This window comes from Pezoporus wallicus, unplaced genomic scaffold (genome assembly GCF_028554395.1).
Source record: "Pezoporus wallicus isolate ANWC-B61680 ecotype Strahan unplaced genomic scaffold, APGP_CSIRO_Pwel_v1 contig_3017, whole genome shotgun sequence".
Lineage (NCBI taxonomy): Eukaryota > Metazoa > Chordata > Aves > Psittaciformes > Psittacidae > Pezoporus > Pezoporus wallicus.
In genome coordinates, this window is record NW_026638957.1 from 3071431 (window position 1) to 3088646 (window position 17216).

Genomic DNA, 17216 nt, shown 5'->3' on the forward strand with positions numbered 1-17216 from the left:
TAAAATCTCTGGTTTTCATATTATATGAGACACAAGTATGAGCAGCAGCAATACTGAAAGAAACAGAGTGTTACCAGACAAAACAGGAGTTTGAAACTAAATATGCCAGCATAATTCTGAACATGAACTCTCGAGAAGAGCTGTTATTATAAAATAGTTTATAAAGACTGAACTCCAGTAACTTCTGCTATAGTAAGCAATGAACAAGTTTATTCCTCATTCATTAACTGCACTCCTACCAGCAGTGTCTTTGGAAAAGAAAGAAAATTGAAAGAAAAACACTGAAAAAATTTATTTGTAAGGGAAGTTTAGGAAGACCAACCACCTGCAAAATGGGTGTAAAATATCATTGTAAATGGATAAAAAAAAAAGAAAAATCTGCAAATATTTGAGTCACAACAAAATCAAGAGAATTGAACATAGGTGGCAAAGTTAATTAATTATGGGACAGTGTTATAGCTACAGGAAAAAATAGTCAAATGTATCCAAAGTAAAACATTTACACAAAGTATGATTTTAAAATTCTTACCATCATTATATGTAAACTAACACATATACATAATGTTTACTCTGTGAATAATGATGTCCCAGGTATTTGCATTGTCTCCAGTTTGTTTCAGAAATGAAAACAAATTCTTAGAAGAGACTTTAAAACTTTCTTGAACTGGCTATATTTAAAAACTTCCCTTTCCCCAGTTAAATGTATAATTGCCCATGACTCACTGCACCGTTACAGGACTAAGACTGAGGGTAAAAGCTGCTGAGTACAAAATTCTTCAGAGACTATTCCTTGAGTTTATCTCAGCTGAAGTCAGTAGGGAACACCAGGACCCCACTAGCTCACAGACCCCTTGGAGTCATTTATGCTTTTCTATCTGTCCCATTAAGCCCTGACTGCATGTCAAAACTTTCTTCAGCTGATGGTCAACTTCCTTTGGATATGAGCTCTTAAGCACCTGGATTAAATAGTGAACATGCCAAAGTTCAAACTTCAGAACTCAAAAGCTTTTTTTCTTTTTAAAAAAAAAACACACAAAAAAACACACCCCACCAAAAAAGAAAAGAAAACAAAACAAAAAAGCAACCACCCCCCCCCCCAAAAAAAAAAAAAAAAAAAAAAAAAAAAAAACAACACAACACCACAAACAAAAAAACCTCACACAAACAAAACCAGCCAACACACACCAAAAAGGCTCCATCCTCTTTGCACCCTCCTTTCAGGTATTTGTACACATTAATGAGATCCACACAAACATTTTCTTCTGAATGTTCCCAGGTCTCTCCACCTTTCCTCAGCAGAGGGACACTGTAGTCTCTTAATCACTTTATGGCCCACCCTTGAAGGATCTCCAGTATGGCCATATCTCTCATACTTGTGGAGCCTGGATCTGGACAGGCCTCACCAACACTGAACAGTGGGGAAGTATCACCTTCTTCCACCTGCTGACAATGCTTTGCCTAATGCAGCCCAGGACGGCATTAGCCCTTCTTTACAGCAAGGGCACACACCTGGCTTCTGCTCAACTTGGTGCCCACCAGAACCCCCCAGCTCCTTTTCTGCAAAGCTGCTTTCCAGCCAGTGAGCACCCAGCATGTACTGAGACTTTTTCTTTCTATCAGCTCTACAGGAAATGAGGATATTCACAACACCATTCTGTTGGAATTGAGGACTTCTGAATTCTGCTTGCCTGTCCTGGGTTCAGCAGTAGCAGTCATGTTTTTTCCTTTGTGTTAACTGGTGCAGTGCTGTGTTTTGACTTCTAGTTTGAGAACAGTGTTGGTGAAGCCAATGTTTTCGGTTGTTGCTAAGTGATGTTTACCCTGACCAAGGACTCTGTGAGGCTCATGCTCTGCCAGGGAGGAGGGGAAGCTGTGAGGAAGCAGAGACGGGGTGCCTGACCCGGGCTAGCCGGGGAGGTATTCCATACCACAGCACGTCATGCCCGGGGTGGGGGGTAACTGGGAGTTACCCGGAAGGACAGGGGCTTCCGGGTGGGATTCATTTCTTGGCCGGTGGTATCGTATTCTCTTCCCTTGTTATTTTCCCTTATCATTGTTTTAGCTGATAGTAGCGGTGGTGATTTGTTGCTGGACTGTTCTTGTCTCAACCCGTAGGAGTTGCGCTCTCTCGATCCTCCTCCCCGTTCCTCCGGGAGCGGGGAAGGGGAGAGCCCCGGTGCGGGGGGGGAGACGGACACGGACCTCGATTGTTGTCAGCTTGGCACCACTCACTGGGAGTGAGTGAACAAGTTACCTGACTGGGTTTAAACCATGACAGTTCTTTTGGCGCCCAACGTGGGGCACGAGGGGTTGAGATAAGAACAGATCTGACTGGATTGATAGTCACTCGTCACAATGCTGATTTATTGGCTCTCAAGGTTTTTCCTCTTGATCTCACAGTTTCAGTATATCGTATCTTACGTCCATCCGGTATTTGCTGTATTAGTGTTTTTCAAGTGTGGGGCTTGGGCTAAGGTTTTTATCCCATTGTACTTTATGGTAATGACTTGTAATACAATAGAATCATTGATCATGAAACTGATCTGGCTTATGTTCCCAGTGTGGTCACCACCTTTATACTTTGGGAGGTATATGATGGAGGTGCTTAGCAATTACACATCTTTTTTCTCCTTCTCAGGTGCTCAACCTGTGAAGGAGACATCCTTTTACCCTCCTAGTCGTCCCCCCAGACCATTTACATTTGAGAGTTTTGAATTTTTTGAATGGCCTTTTAATGCTGTTGAGACTTGTTTGCTGATGGTGATGGGAATCACCATGCTAACACGCATACAGAGTGTGTTTTGCCCACTACTGATTTCAAGAGTTAAGCAGATTCAGGTTTGGGTCTTGTCTGGGGTCAAACGACGATGTAGGAGGACCGAGAGATTTTCCCAGAGGCTGGACAGCCATGAGTGGCAGGGTGTGTGGGATAGTATGGGCAAGTATCTAGGTCAGTGGGCCCCTCCAGTATTTTGGAATTTCACTACCGAACAACTGCAAAATCCAGAAGAATTAGTAAAACACTTAAATGAGGTGTGTGGTCATTCTGGCCATACCAGAGATGGACAAATCACGGCAATGTGCTGGGGCTTGGCCTATGCTTACAGGGCCTTGTTCAACACTATCCAGCACCTTCAAAAGGAAAAGAATGTCGGCGGATTTGAGGGCAAAGTGACAGTCGCTACTCAAACTTTGGCTGCAATGAACTGCGCAGCTACCCCAGTGGCAAGTACAGCAGCTGCTCAAACTTCAACTGCAACAGACAGCGCGGTTACCCCAGCTCCAAGCACGGTAGCTACACCACCCCCAGCAACAAGTACAGTCGCTACTCAAACCACAGTGATAATCACTGCAGCCAAACCAGAGGACCAATTCGTACCAATATCAGTTGCCCCTGTACGCAAGAGAACAAGCAAAAAGGAGGCAAAAAGGGTGAAGCGAGATGAAGAACCAATGAATTCACCACCCGGTCCAGAATCTGATCAGGAGTTATCATCACATGACGAAGAAGAAGAAGAAGAGGTAACTTCTCGACCTCGGACCTCAGCCGAGCTGCGGAATATGCGAAAAGATTTTACCCGTCAACCAGGGGAGCACATCATCACCTGGTTACTCCGATGCTGGGACAATGGGGCCGATGGTCACGAACTAGAAGGTACAGAAGCCAAGCAGCTGGGATCACTTGCTAGAGAAGGGGGAATTGACAAAGCAATTGCAAGAGAGAAAAAGTCCCTCAGCCTTTGGAGGAGGCTCTTGGCAGCTGTGAAAGAAAGGTTTCCGTACAAGGACGATGTTACGAGTCGTTCGGCCAAGTGGACTACTATAGACAAAGGCATCCAGTCTCTGAGGGAATCGGCCATCGTAGAGATGATCTATCACATCAAGCCGAATAACGGGGATACACCTATAGATCCAGATGAAGTTGAATGTACACGACCCATGTGGCGAAAACTTACACGGAATGTCACCAGAGGAGGAGGTGGTGCGTGCTGAAGAGGCCCCACCATATAATAAACTGTCAGAAAGTGAAAAGCAGTATGCCTTGTTTACTGATGGCTCTTGCCGTATTGTGGGAAAGCATCGGAGATGGAAGGCAGCTGTATGGAGTCCTGGACGACAAGTTGCAGAAACTGCTGAAGGAGAGGGTGAATCGAGTCAATTTGCCAAGGTGAAAGCCATCCAGCTGGCCCTGGACATTGCTGAACGAGAAAAGTGGCCAGTACTTTATCTCTATACTGACTCATGGATGGTGGCAAATGCCCTGTGGGGGTGGTTGAAGCAATGGAAGCAGAGCAACTGGCAACGCAGAGGTAAACCCATCTGGGCTGCTGCACTGTGGAAAGATATTGCTGCCAGGGTGCAGAACCTGGTGGTGAAGGTACGTCATGTAGATGCCCATGTACCCAAGAGTCGGGCCACTGAGGAACACCAGAACAACCAACAAGTGGATAAAGCGGCTAAGATTGAAGTGGCTCAGATGGACTTAGATTGGCAACATAAAGGTGAATTATTTTTGGCCCGGTGGGCCCATGACACTTCAGGCCATCAGGGCAGAGATGCAACATATAGATGGGCCCGTGACCGAGGGGTGGACTTAACAATGGACACTATTGCCCAGGTTATTCATGAGTGTGAAACATGTGCTGCAATTAAACAAGCCAAGCGGTTAAAGCCTCTTTGGTATGGAGGACGATGGTTGAAGTATAAATATGGGGAGGCCTGGCAGATTGACTATATCACACTGCCACCAACCCGCCAAGGCAAGCGCCATGTGCTTACCATGGTGGAAGCAACCACCAGGTGGCTGGAAACATACGCTGTGCCCCATGCCACTGCCCGGAACACCATCCTGGGCCTTGAGAAACAGATTTTGTGGCGACACGGCACCCCAGAGAGAATTGAGTCAGACAATGGGACTCATTTCCGGAATAACCTTATAGATATTTGGGCCAAAGAGCATGGCATTGAGTGGGTATATCACATCCCCTACCATGCACCAGCCTCTGGGAAAATCAAACGGTACAATGGGCTGTTAAAAACTACACTGAGAGCGATGGGTGGGGGAACTTTCAAGCATTGGGATACACATTTACCAAAGGCCACCTGGTTGGTCAACACCAGAGGATCTGCCAACAGGGCCGGCCCAGCCCAGTCAGAACTTTTACATATTGTAGAGGGGGACAAAGTTCCCGTGGTGCATATGAAGAATTTGCTGGGGAAGACAGTCTGGGTTATTCCTGCTTCAGGTAAAGGCAAACCCACTTGTGGGATTGCTTTTGCTCAGGGACCTGGATATACTTGGTGGGTAATGCGGGAAGATGGGGAAGTCCGATGTATACCTCAAGGGGATTTGATTTTAGGGGAAAACAGCCAGTGAACTCAATTGTATGCCGTTGCCTGCTGTGTAATGCTTTTATAGCCCATCAACTAGATGTCTCCAGGTCACCAGCGACTGGCCCTGACTTCCCTCCAGCCATCATCCCAACAGAGAATGAACTTGGAACATCATGGACCGAATGGACTCGGCAGCATTATAGGGATTGGTCCATGCACTAAGAAAATGATTTTTTCGTCTTGGTCTGTATGTATATGGATGTATATATGTGGGAGATCGATAGTGTATTGAAAATGTGGGATCTGAGCACGATGTGAATGGTATGGAATAAGGGGTGGATAATGTCCTGGGTTCAGCAGTAGCAGTCATGTTTTTCCTTTGTGTTAACTGGTGCAGTGCTGTGTTTTGACTTCTAGTTTGAGAACAGTGTTGGTGAAGCCGATGTTGTCGGTTGTTGCTAAGTGATGTTTACCCTGACCAAGGACTCTGTGAGGCTCATGCTCTGCCAGGGAGGAGGGGAAGCTGTGAGGAAGCAGAGACGGGGCGCCTGACCCGGGCTAGCCGGGGAGGTATTCCATACCACAGCACGTCATGCCCGGGGTGGGGGGTAACTGGGAGTTACCCGGAAGGACAGGGGCTTCTGGGTGGGATTCATTTCTTGGCCGGTGGTATCGTATTCTCTTCCCTTGTTATTTTCCCTTATCATTGTTTTAGCTGATAGTAGCGGTGGTGATTTGTTGCTGGACTGTTCTTGTCTCAACCCGTAGGAGTTGCACTCTCTCGATCCTCCTCCCCATTCCTCCGGGAGCGGGGAAAGGGAGAGCCCCGGTGCGGGGGGGGGGGGGGGGAGACGGACACGGACCTCGATTGTTGTCAGCTCGGCACCACTCACTGGGAGTGAGTGAACAAGTTACCTGACTGGGTTTAAACCACGACATTGCCTTAGACTTGTTGACTGTGAGCCAGTCAGTTCTTATGCTACCCATGTTGCCTATCAGACACTGCCTCATGTTGCTACATATGGTGAAACAGGGAGAGATTAGGAAGTGGTAACCATCAGCACATGAAAATGGGGATCCAGTTTGGTTTCTCTGCTTTGTGTGGCTTTGGACAAGTTATTTATTCTCCGTGCATCACATACGTTGCATCCATCTAAGGAAACAACAGGAAGCTTTTGTTTAAAAAGCACTTCGAGATCTAGGTAAGAAGACATAGTACAAATGTAAAGTCTGAGATACTCTGTCTCTTTTAGCCAGTCCACCTTGACACATCTGTACTTCCTCTCTGTTACATTTCTCATTCCTCACTTCAGTTTTATTCCTGTTATTCCCTGCATTTAAGGTACTACCCGTCTTTCCAGTACAGCTGCAACCCCAGCAGCAGGAAAAAAAGTGTTTCTTTCTCCCCACCACACCAGATCAGACCTCTCTGCCACCTCCTCCACGCTCTACTGGGCTGGCAATGATCCTCTACAGCTCCTTGGCAATGGCACAGCAGCCTATCTGAGGTGACTCTTGTGGGTTCCAACCATCCCCTGCAGCCAGCCCTGCCCCTTCAGGGAAAGAGAGCCATAGACCCTGCCCAGGAGTGAACCTGAGGGCTGTCAGTTCTGTCACCTTTCATCCCTTGGACAGCAGTCTTGCCTCAATGGCTTCAATAGCTATGGAGCTGAGGTTCATGCATTTCACTTTTGACCCTGTGAAGACCAGCAGCAGCAATTTGCATTTTCCCTTTAGCAGTTTAAAAAGGCTGACAACCAGGGCTGCCAGACATCTATCTCTCCTCGAAGGGCATTAACACATCTCACCTCACCCTGCAAACACTTAAGAGTGCTTGCAACCAGCTGAATGAAGGGGTTAGCAGCATCTGAAGCAGTCCTCACACATCTGCTTGCAATCATCTCATCATACTGTTAATTGGCATGAGCTACATTATTTCCTCTGACAGGCTTATGACAGATTTCTTATACTTCAGACCAGATGTGGCAATGAACAAAGTCTAAGTTTGTGATAGTATGCATATGATAGTATAGTATCACATACTATATATATATATAGTATATATATAGTATATATATACATTATATACATTATATAGTATGTGACTATATACTGCAGAAGTGACTGTAGGCAGTACTACTGGCTAGCCAAATACATAACAGTAGTAAAGCCTTATTCATGGGTGATGGTATCAACATGTCTAAATTTCTCCCCTGCCCTCCCAAGCTGCTCAGGAGAGAGCTTCAAATATGGGGTAATAAACCCAAGAAATTATTTGTCATCGATGGCAAACATCTACTGTGGCAAACTGCAAAGTGAAGAAGTTCAACAGGTGGAAGCAGAAACTGACTGAAGAAATAAAATCAGTAGCAACACTACTGCCCTACGAAGCCTATACATGCCCTGTACATATTAATGTATACATGTACATACATACATACAAATATGGATATTTATAAAACATTAGAACAGCCCCTTAAATCAATAGCTATGAAAGTGACAGCAACAGTAAGTATTTTACAATCTAACTTGTCACAATATACAGATTAGAACAACTTAATGTCTATATATTACACTGCTAGGCTTATAGAAGTAGTTGCAAGAAACACTTGCAAAGATGCTAAAGTGTTTTACATACGCCAGCGAGCTGAGTTCCAATGTAACTGAGATGCAGACAAGCACAGTCGCACAGGAGAGGGTGAAAATATGATATAGTGGTGAAAACTGTCGTCCCTAACTCACTTAGGAACATCTCTGACATAGCCAGGAAAAGACTTTTGAACTCAGAATTTCAATTTCTGATACCCAACACTGTTCCAAAGGACACTGTAATCTGTACAAAGATCTTCATGTGTTACAGAAGCTGTTGGGTCAGCCTCTTAAAAATAAAACCATGTGGTCATTATAATACCAGTATATTATGACTGCAGGAGAGCAATGGCTGACAAACATTGTGTTGCAAAAGCAATGATAAGCCAGTGAAACACGACAATTGAAATAAGCAGTGGAAAGTTAAACTTGGTAAGGAAAACTACCACTGAAACAACAGAAAATAGTATTTGAAGATAAAATATATTTTAAAAGAAAAAAAAAACACGAAAAAAACAAACCAACCAGAAATAATAGAAGCTTTTATATTAAAGAGAAATTTAATTCCAAGGAAAGAAATCACTAGATGTAATAATATTCTGCTAAATTCAGTTCCCACTAGAAAGTCAATCATGAATATACTTATTGTGAATAGCACAATCCCTTTCCATCACAGAATATCTAAAGGTCAGTGCTGGCCCCAAGTTTAATTTCTATAAACTTCCATAAATTAGTTTTGGCTGACTTTTTATTTTTAAATTTCTTGCTACTACTGGTACTGGGTGCTGTCTACATTCCCAAGGCCTGAACTCTTCAGCAGTAGAAGAGGTGCAGCCTAAGAACAATATATGCTTCTCCCCGATCTTAATCTGAAGAATCTTTGTTGCCCTGCGCTGGACTCTCTCCAGCAGCTCCCTGTCCTTCTTGAACTGAGGGGCCCAGAACTGGACACAATCTGCCTGTTGACACCCCCAATGCTCTCTAACAGGTCTCCCCAACAGGCTTTATATTAGTCAGCATCTGTGATAAGGCAATGAGTTCTTATGTTGCTGTAGGTATTTAAGTGCACTGTGAAATCAATAATGGCCAGCAAGTATGTTTCATATAATCAGATAAAAACACATAATTGGTAATTCTCATCCTTCTGTGCTTGTTTAGGACTGACGGTCTAACAGTGAAAGGTTGATCATTCATCATCAATCTCATCAGCTATCCAATCTCCCACTCTATTTGCTAAACATGGAGGACATCTGTAGTATTTAAGACATCTGTGTTTTAAGAAGGCTTTGGCTTTCTCTCAAAATACTTTTTTTATCATACTTGACCCTGCAGTAAATCTATAGCAGCAAATCCCATTTTGCAAACATAGAACACAGGATCACTGTAGACTCAGCCAAATGAGAAAACAAAGGTTAAGGAGATACATTTCTATTCAAAAACATTTAGCTCCAGAATGAGCAGAGGCAACACAGAAAGCGCTTGGCTGAATGTATCCATTTAAAATTATTTTTTTTCCAAAGTTCATTCTAGTGCTAATATGTGTCTTTCAAGTAACGCTGGGATGTCAATTGTTAGATGGGGAGAGAAAACTTTCAGAGTGCCCCAGAGAACTACATTGGCACAGTTATGTTAAAACTTGATGTGTTATTTTTTTGCACTGAAGTGCTTGAAATTTATGAACCCTCAAATTGTTCACTATGAAGAGCAGGAAATGGCAGACTACTATTATCTTTTATCTTAGATTTCAAGTTCTCTGGAGAGGTGTTGCGTTTTTGTGTGTGTCTGGCTGAAACTTTGCAGAAGAGAGGACTACCCCCTGCCCCACCGTCATCTGTGAACTCTGGGTAAGTCAAAGGAAAACTTGTCATTGGTTTCAATGGACAACGAATCAGACTCTTCAGTAATATAATACTGCTCAGGGAGTAATACCTGAAGAAAAGGTTTTGTAGGTTCTACTTGTTTATTGCAAGGACAAAAATGATTGAAAGTCTCTCTCTTGTCAACCTGAATCTTGGAAAGATGGAGCCAACTCAGAAACCAGCTCTTTTGCATGCATGTAAATTGTTCAAAGTGCTAAGCCATCATTTTCCTTTTTCAAGTAACACGGAAATTCATTTTCTTCAGCAAATGAAATGGCATAATCATGCCACATTTTTAAACTGAACTTTTCTTAACAGTATAAGTTAAAAGTATCCTGACTGTATATTTTTTAATCTGAAATGGAAGGAGTTCCTATTCAAGGAAGATTGTGAATTTATTTTGCCAAGTAGTTTCCGCAGTGGGGCAGAAAGTAAGACTCTAGTTACACTACCTTCTTGGGCAATGGAGTAAAACTGACTTAGCTTAACGGAGTCTCCCTTGTGTATCTCTTTCACAAAGGTAAACTGGGATGGTAAAGGGAAACATTTCCCAAACTCTGTTCATTCCGAGGTGTGTCCAAACTGTGGTTAAACTTGTGTTTCCAGCTTATCAGACAAACGCAACAGATGGCTCCTTGTTCCAGTATACTCCTTACCAAAGTCTCTGTGAACACCACCATAAATCCAGTTTTATGAGCCATGAATCAAAAGAGGCTTCCTGCCAGCAGCCTATTCCTACCCTCCGCAATAAAGAAAGCAGCAGGTTCCTTCACGTGACTGAAGGTAGCAACATGTGCTGAAAGTGCCAAATCAATGCGAGAAGACCTATTTTACTTCAAAACAACTATAAGAGGATATAGGGTTTCTTCCTTAACTACTGAAATTGCTTTCTGTTATTTTCATTGTTTGCCACTCCCTAGTAGTGGCTGTGTCTGGTTTTCAACTTTTGCAGCACCTAAAGCAGTGCCTGTACAATCATAGAATAGTTAGGGTTGGAAAGGACCTTAAGATCATCTAGTTCCAACCCCCGTGCCATGGGCAGGGACACATCACACTAAACCATCTCGCCCAAGGCTCTTGGTGGCCTTGAACACCGCCAGGAATGGAGCATTCACAACTTCACTGGGCAACCCATTCCAGTGCCTCACCACCCTTGTTTAAGTTTTAACCCATTACCCCTTGTCCTATCACTATACTCCCTAATGAAGAGTCCCTCCCCAGCATCCCTATAGGCCCCCTTCAGATACTGGAAGGCTGCTATGAGGTCTCCATGCAGCCTTCTCTTCTCCAGGCTGAACAGCCCCAACTTTCTCAGCCTATTTTCATGCAGGAGGTGCTCCAGTCCCCTGATCATCCTTGTGGCCCTTCTCTGGACTGCTTCCAACAGTTCCATGTCCTTTTTATGTTGAGGACACCAGAACTGCACACAATACTCCAGGTGAGGTCTCACAAGAGCAGAGTAGAGGGGCAGGATCACCTTCTTTGACCTGCTGGTCACACTCCTTTTGACGCAGCCCAGGATACGGTTGGCTTTCTGGGCTGTAAACACACACTGAAACTGGCTCATGTTCATTTTCTCATCGACCAACACCCCCAAGTCCTTCTCTGCAGGGCTGCTCTGAATCTCTTCTCTGCCCAACCTGTAGCTGTGCCTGGGATTGCTCCGACCCAGGTGTAGAACCTTGCACTTGACGTGGTTAAACTTCATAAGGTTGGCATCAGCCCACCCCACAAGCAGGTCAAGGTCCCTCTGGATGGCATTCCCTCCCTCCAGCGTATCAACCAAACCACACAGCTTGGTGTCATCAGCAAACTTGCTGAAGGCGCACTCAATCCCACTGTCCATGTCAGTGACAAAGATGTTGAACAAGACCAGTCCCAACACCAATCCCTGAAGGACACCACTCATCACTGGTCTCCAGCCGGACACTGAGCCATTGACCACAACTCTGCGTGCGACCATCCAGCCAGTTCTTTATCCACCGAGTGGTCCATCCATCAAATTGATGTCGCTCCAATATAGAGACAAGGATGTCGTGTGGGACAGTGTCGAACGCTTTGCACAAGTCCAGGTAGATGACATCAACTGCTCTACCCCTGTCCATCAGTTCTGTAACCCCATCATAGAAGGCCACCAAATTGGTCAGGCAGGATTTCTCCTCAGTGAAGCCATGCTGGCTGTCACCAAGCACCTTGTTGTTTTTCATGTGCCTTAGCATGCCTTTCAGGAGAATCTGCTCCAAGATTTTGCCAGGCACAGAGGTGAGACTGACTGGTCTGTAATTCCCTGGGTCATCCATTTTCCCCTTCTTGAAAATGGGGGTTATATTTCCCTTTTTCCAGTCATCGGGAACTTCACCCAATGCCATGATTTTTCAAATATGATGGACAGTGGTTTAGCAACTTCATTTGCCAGCTCCTTCAGGACCTGCGGATGGATTTCATCAGGTCCCATGGACTTGCGTACGTTCAGGTTCTTAAGATGATCTCGAACCAGATCCTCTCCTACAGTGGGCCTAGGGTCTTCATTCTCACAGTCCCTGCATCTGCCTTCCAAGACTTGTGTTTTGTGATCAGAGCATTTGTCAGTGAAGACCGAGGCAAAGAAGTCAGTAAGAACCTCAGCCTAGTTCGGAACAATTCAGCATAGTTCCCCATTTAAAGAGGCTGGAGCTAACAAGCAACTTGGCATGCCCACAGAGCCCAGCACTGCTCAGCACCAGTGCAAGATATCAGGTCAGATCCCAGGGAACTCCTGTGAGCGTGGAGGTGGGCTCAACAGTCCTGATGCACTGCATGTTTTGGTGTCAATATCCAGCCCTGCCACCTCAGAACAGCATCAGCACCAGGACATCTGCCTAGCCATACCTTTTATTACAGTGTAATAATGGTAATAAAGGTGTTTATTACTCATTACTGTATATTTCCACTCCGCCTCCCCCCCCAAAAAACAAACAACAAAACAAACCCAACAACAACCAAAAAATACACACACACCCCCCGAAAAAAAAATCCCCAAACCAAACCAAAAAGCAAACCAAACAAAAACAGACACAAGGAAGCAACAGCTGAGCAGCTTAGAAATTGTAGCCTGGTTTGGCTTGTAAGGGACTTTAAAGCCCATCTAGTTCCAACCTGCTGCCATGGGCAGGGACACCACACTAAACCATGTCACCCAAGGCAACCTGGTCTTGAACATTCACAGCTCCCTTGGGCAGCCTATTCCAGTGCCTCACCACCCTCACAGTAAAAAAGAGCTTCGGAGAAGTCTGGGTCGCGTTCATGTGGGAGCTCGGATGTGCGAGCACACGGAGCAGCAGCTGAGAAAGGGGGCAGTTAGCTGCGCTTCCAACTCATCAAAACGCGTGTGCGCTAACTCTCCTCAGATCTCCCAATTCAGCAGAGCTTTGCTGTATGGTTTTCGAGTAGTTCTCCGCGGTAGCCACTGTGTGGCACAAGAGATCAAGACTATGATTTTCTGAGGCGAGTAGCGACGAGAAGAGGAAAGAGCGCAGCCCGCTGCCGCCGGTGTGGGAGAGACGCCATCTTGCCTAGGGGCTGTGGGCGGACGGTCTATAGGGACCCGGGGAGCGGGGCCGAAATAACGGCCGGTAGCGGAACAAGGGTCGTTAATTACTGACGGCAGTTAATTACTTCTAAAGGCTCAAAAGTGTGCAGGTGAGGGCAGTCCGTTTAGTTAACGGGCAGAGCCAGCAGTTGGTACGAGTTTTCATGCGTAGCGTGGCCCCACCTGCTCGGCCTGTGCCCGAGAGGCCACCGCGGCCGAGGGTGTGGAAGGCGACGGTAGGCGCTAGCGGAGCCGTCCCGGAAAGGAGGCCTGCCTGGGCTAGGGTGTGCAGCGCAGCCGGCAAAAGAACCAGAACTGAATTTAAAAGTAGAAGACAATAAATAGAGCTGCAGGGAGTTCCTGTTGGCACAAGGCGAAAAATCAGATGGCTTTTCCTCTCTTAGAATCCAGCATTCCTTAAACACAGAACTTACTGACCCATATTGACAGCAGAGTAGGAAACTGTACTTGTAGCAAACAGATTTTTGAAAAAACATTTTTTTCAGAACATCACAATTGTTAAAGTCAGATGCCACTTAATTCGAAGTTTTCTGAAAACCTGAAAAGATTAATATGTGTCGTTGCTGAAAACTCAGGACGAAACGGTTTTAAAATCACATTTTCGTTTGAAATTTGATTTTCCAGGTAATGCATAACAAGAAATCAAAAGAAACCCTTTTGGGGTGACTAAAATGTTTTCAGTACTACCCAAACCAAAATGATTTTCCACTTGTTTAATTTGGCCACTGAATTGAAAAGCTGGTACGTCATTATCCACTCTTAACAACAGAAAAAAAAGATGTCTTAAGGATAGGAAGAGTTTTAATTCGTTCCACTTGAGTATTTAAAATGGATGCTGAATGGAATTACAGGCAGAATGTATATGTCCTGATTGGGAGTTTCAATAAAAAACTGCCTTTTTTTTTTTCCCCCGTGTTAATTTTGAATAGCTTCAGAATTGGATCAAGGCCTCTGTGGAGTGATCATCGCAAACACAGAAGAGATGGTGACAACTCAGTGTGCTTGTAGACAACAGAAATAAACAGAGTTGGGTAATAGAAAATAAAAGGCAAATACGATTGTTGGTGATGTAGTGTGCATAATAAGCTACAGTCTCAGCACATTTGCTGAAGTATTCACAGAGGACAAAACCAAACCAAAACAATCCAAACCTACATCTGTTAACTAAAGTCATTTTGTCAAAGCACACTTGAAACAAGTTCTCTAAACCAGACTTGTTTAGAGAACGGTGTTGTACATAACCATGGGAACAAATGATGTTGAAATCCAAGCCTACAAAAAAAAAACCAAAACCACAAAACCACCCATATGGATTAGCAAAAGTTTCAGGAAATGTGATATAATTTTTTAGTTTTTGATAGAAACTCTTGAAAACTGAAAATTCAAGGAATGCAAATATGACTTCACTTTCTATTTGCCCATTGTGGGAATGTTTAGGAATTCTGTAATGGCTCTGTGCCTTATACCTTGGTTGGAGACAACTTCTGCCTTAATTAGAACCGTCTGCTGCAGTTCACTGACCAAAACGTTTGTCTTCCATTTCTCATGGTACAGTCTTACATGACTATGATTTTAGTGCTGAAAGGCAACATGCATATAGCCTGGCATTTATAAGATGTGTAGAATGTATTTCCAGGATATAAATGCGGGCATTAGTCTCACTGGGGCTACTTTACATGCTCAGATTTTTTATTAAGCTGTCCTGATAGGATGACTGCGTAAAACTGGAAGTCCCTGACTTCTACAATCGAGCTTTGCACGGGTTACAGGTTAAAGAGGTTTGCAACTAAACAGGAAAGAAGAACTGTGAGAAAGCTTAAGTATTGGTCAACGGAAGACACTATTGCTGCAAGAAATTCTATTACAAGACTGATCCTCTGGCTAAACTTCAAGAGAGAATTTTGGGTGTATATGGAATGAGGAACCAGAATCCATCTGTCAGTGGCCAAAGGAGTCATAAAAGGCCAAATCAAACAGAAGATCGTAGAGTAAGAAAAAACGCCAGAGTTACTCGAATTTACTGAGATCACAGAAACCTGTTCATTCATATGATCTTTATACATGGTCCCATAAAATTCCCAGTCCTTTGAGACTGGTTTTTCATTGTGCACTGCAAAGTGGAAAACAGAGAAGCACTTTAAATAAACAGTCATCAGTCTGTACCAAACTTCTGCTTAATTATTCAGCTGTCTCCAAATTTTTATTCTGTAGAATTTGGCACATAATCTGTGAACTACTATAAAATATACTGGAAGGAAGGAGTAAAAAGAAATGCTATTCTTACGATTGCAAAAACCTCAAGGATTTCTGTCATTTCTGCACCTCAGCTCATCTCCAAGCAAAATGTTTCATACAGGCAGAGCCAAGGCTTCATCTGGGCCAGCAGGCTTTCAGAAATCTTCTAACACACAGTGTGGGACCTCGTGATCCCACCATACTTGCTCTGTGAAATGTAAATTACGCTACTGAGAGCTTCTAACATAAAAGAGAGAGGCAAACCCAGGGACATTGAGTAGAATTAAGATCCCGTTTGCCTCAGAAGTACAAAGGATCTTGAAGTTAGCATCTTTGTTAGCTACCTAAACACCACCATGTATGTGTAAAATAAAAGCTAAAATTCTTGGGGAGATGGGCAAGAACCATAATTTCTTTTCCTATATACATTACTCGGTATCAAAGTATATAAAGAAAATATTTTAGAAAGCCATTAAGCATTCACTAGGCATGGGAAATCTTCCTCAAACAGACGTATTATTATGAATTACAGTATTAATCAGCCTACTGATGATACAGTTTACTGTAAGTCTGCTCTTTCAAAGTGAAACCATATGTTGAATGGGAAAGAGTAGAAGTCTAATGTAAGATAAGACTGTTTATTAAGCTATGGTGATGGATATTTTGTGGGTGAACTTTCTTTTACAATATTATTAAGAGTTATATAAATTCTAATTGGTATATGCAAACAAATATACAGACAGTGGGTATAACATGAGTTAACTGTCAGATGACAGTCCTGGAAGATAGTGGGACCAGTACTACCAGGTACCAACCACCTGCAGCATCAGACCTTGTATAGTTCACATGTTCAGATGCGTGAATGCTAGCTTCTAAGGAGCAAGGAGGAAGACAAGCTGATAGTAACTTTTTTTCACTGCTCTTGGAAATTTTATGTTGCAGAAAAGCTATTGGATCTTGGAACACAAGAGGAAGTCATATTTCCAGTTATTCCTCAAGAGTTCCAAAAGCTTGAGTTTAGAATATGTCATCCTGCTGGGTCCTTGAAGCTCTAACTGAGGGTGCATGTTTGGCTTCTGATGGTGTCTTGTCAGTTTCCTGTCATGTCAGCTGCCTGCAGTGCTTCCTTGGAGTTGCAGTCTCCTTAGAGAGAGCAACTCCTAATAAAGTACATCAAGGCATTTGAGCTACAACTCCCATGGGAAGAGATGAGAGCATTTCCAAAGTGAAGCTTTTCAGCTTTTGGCTAAAAGACCAGTTCTGAATATTTAATTAGTTAATTTAAAAGAAAACAAGGTTTTCCCAAGAAAGCAAGCTCTTTGTTTCAAAATGTGCATTTAATAAAGATCTAATTTTCCGCCAAAACTGTTTCAGCCAATGCTGGGAATTATATTCCCTGACAAAACTACTTGAAAATGGATTTCATAATGTAAAGCAAAATGCAGACAGTTTTTTCCAGATGACTTCAGAGTGATGTTGTTACTACTCCTAAACTAAATATGATAAACCTAGGAAACCAGCAATTAAGGTTAATGAAAATCTAGCACATTAAAGACACAAAAATATATCATTTGAGTATGAAAAATGCTTTGGTCTCTGCCATCTCATGC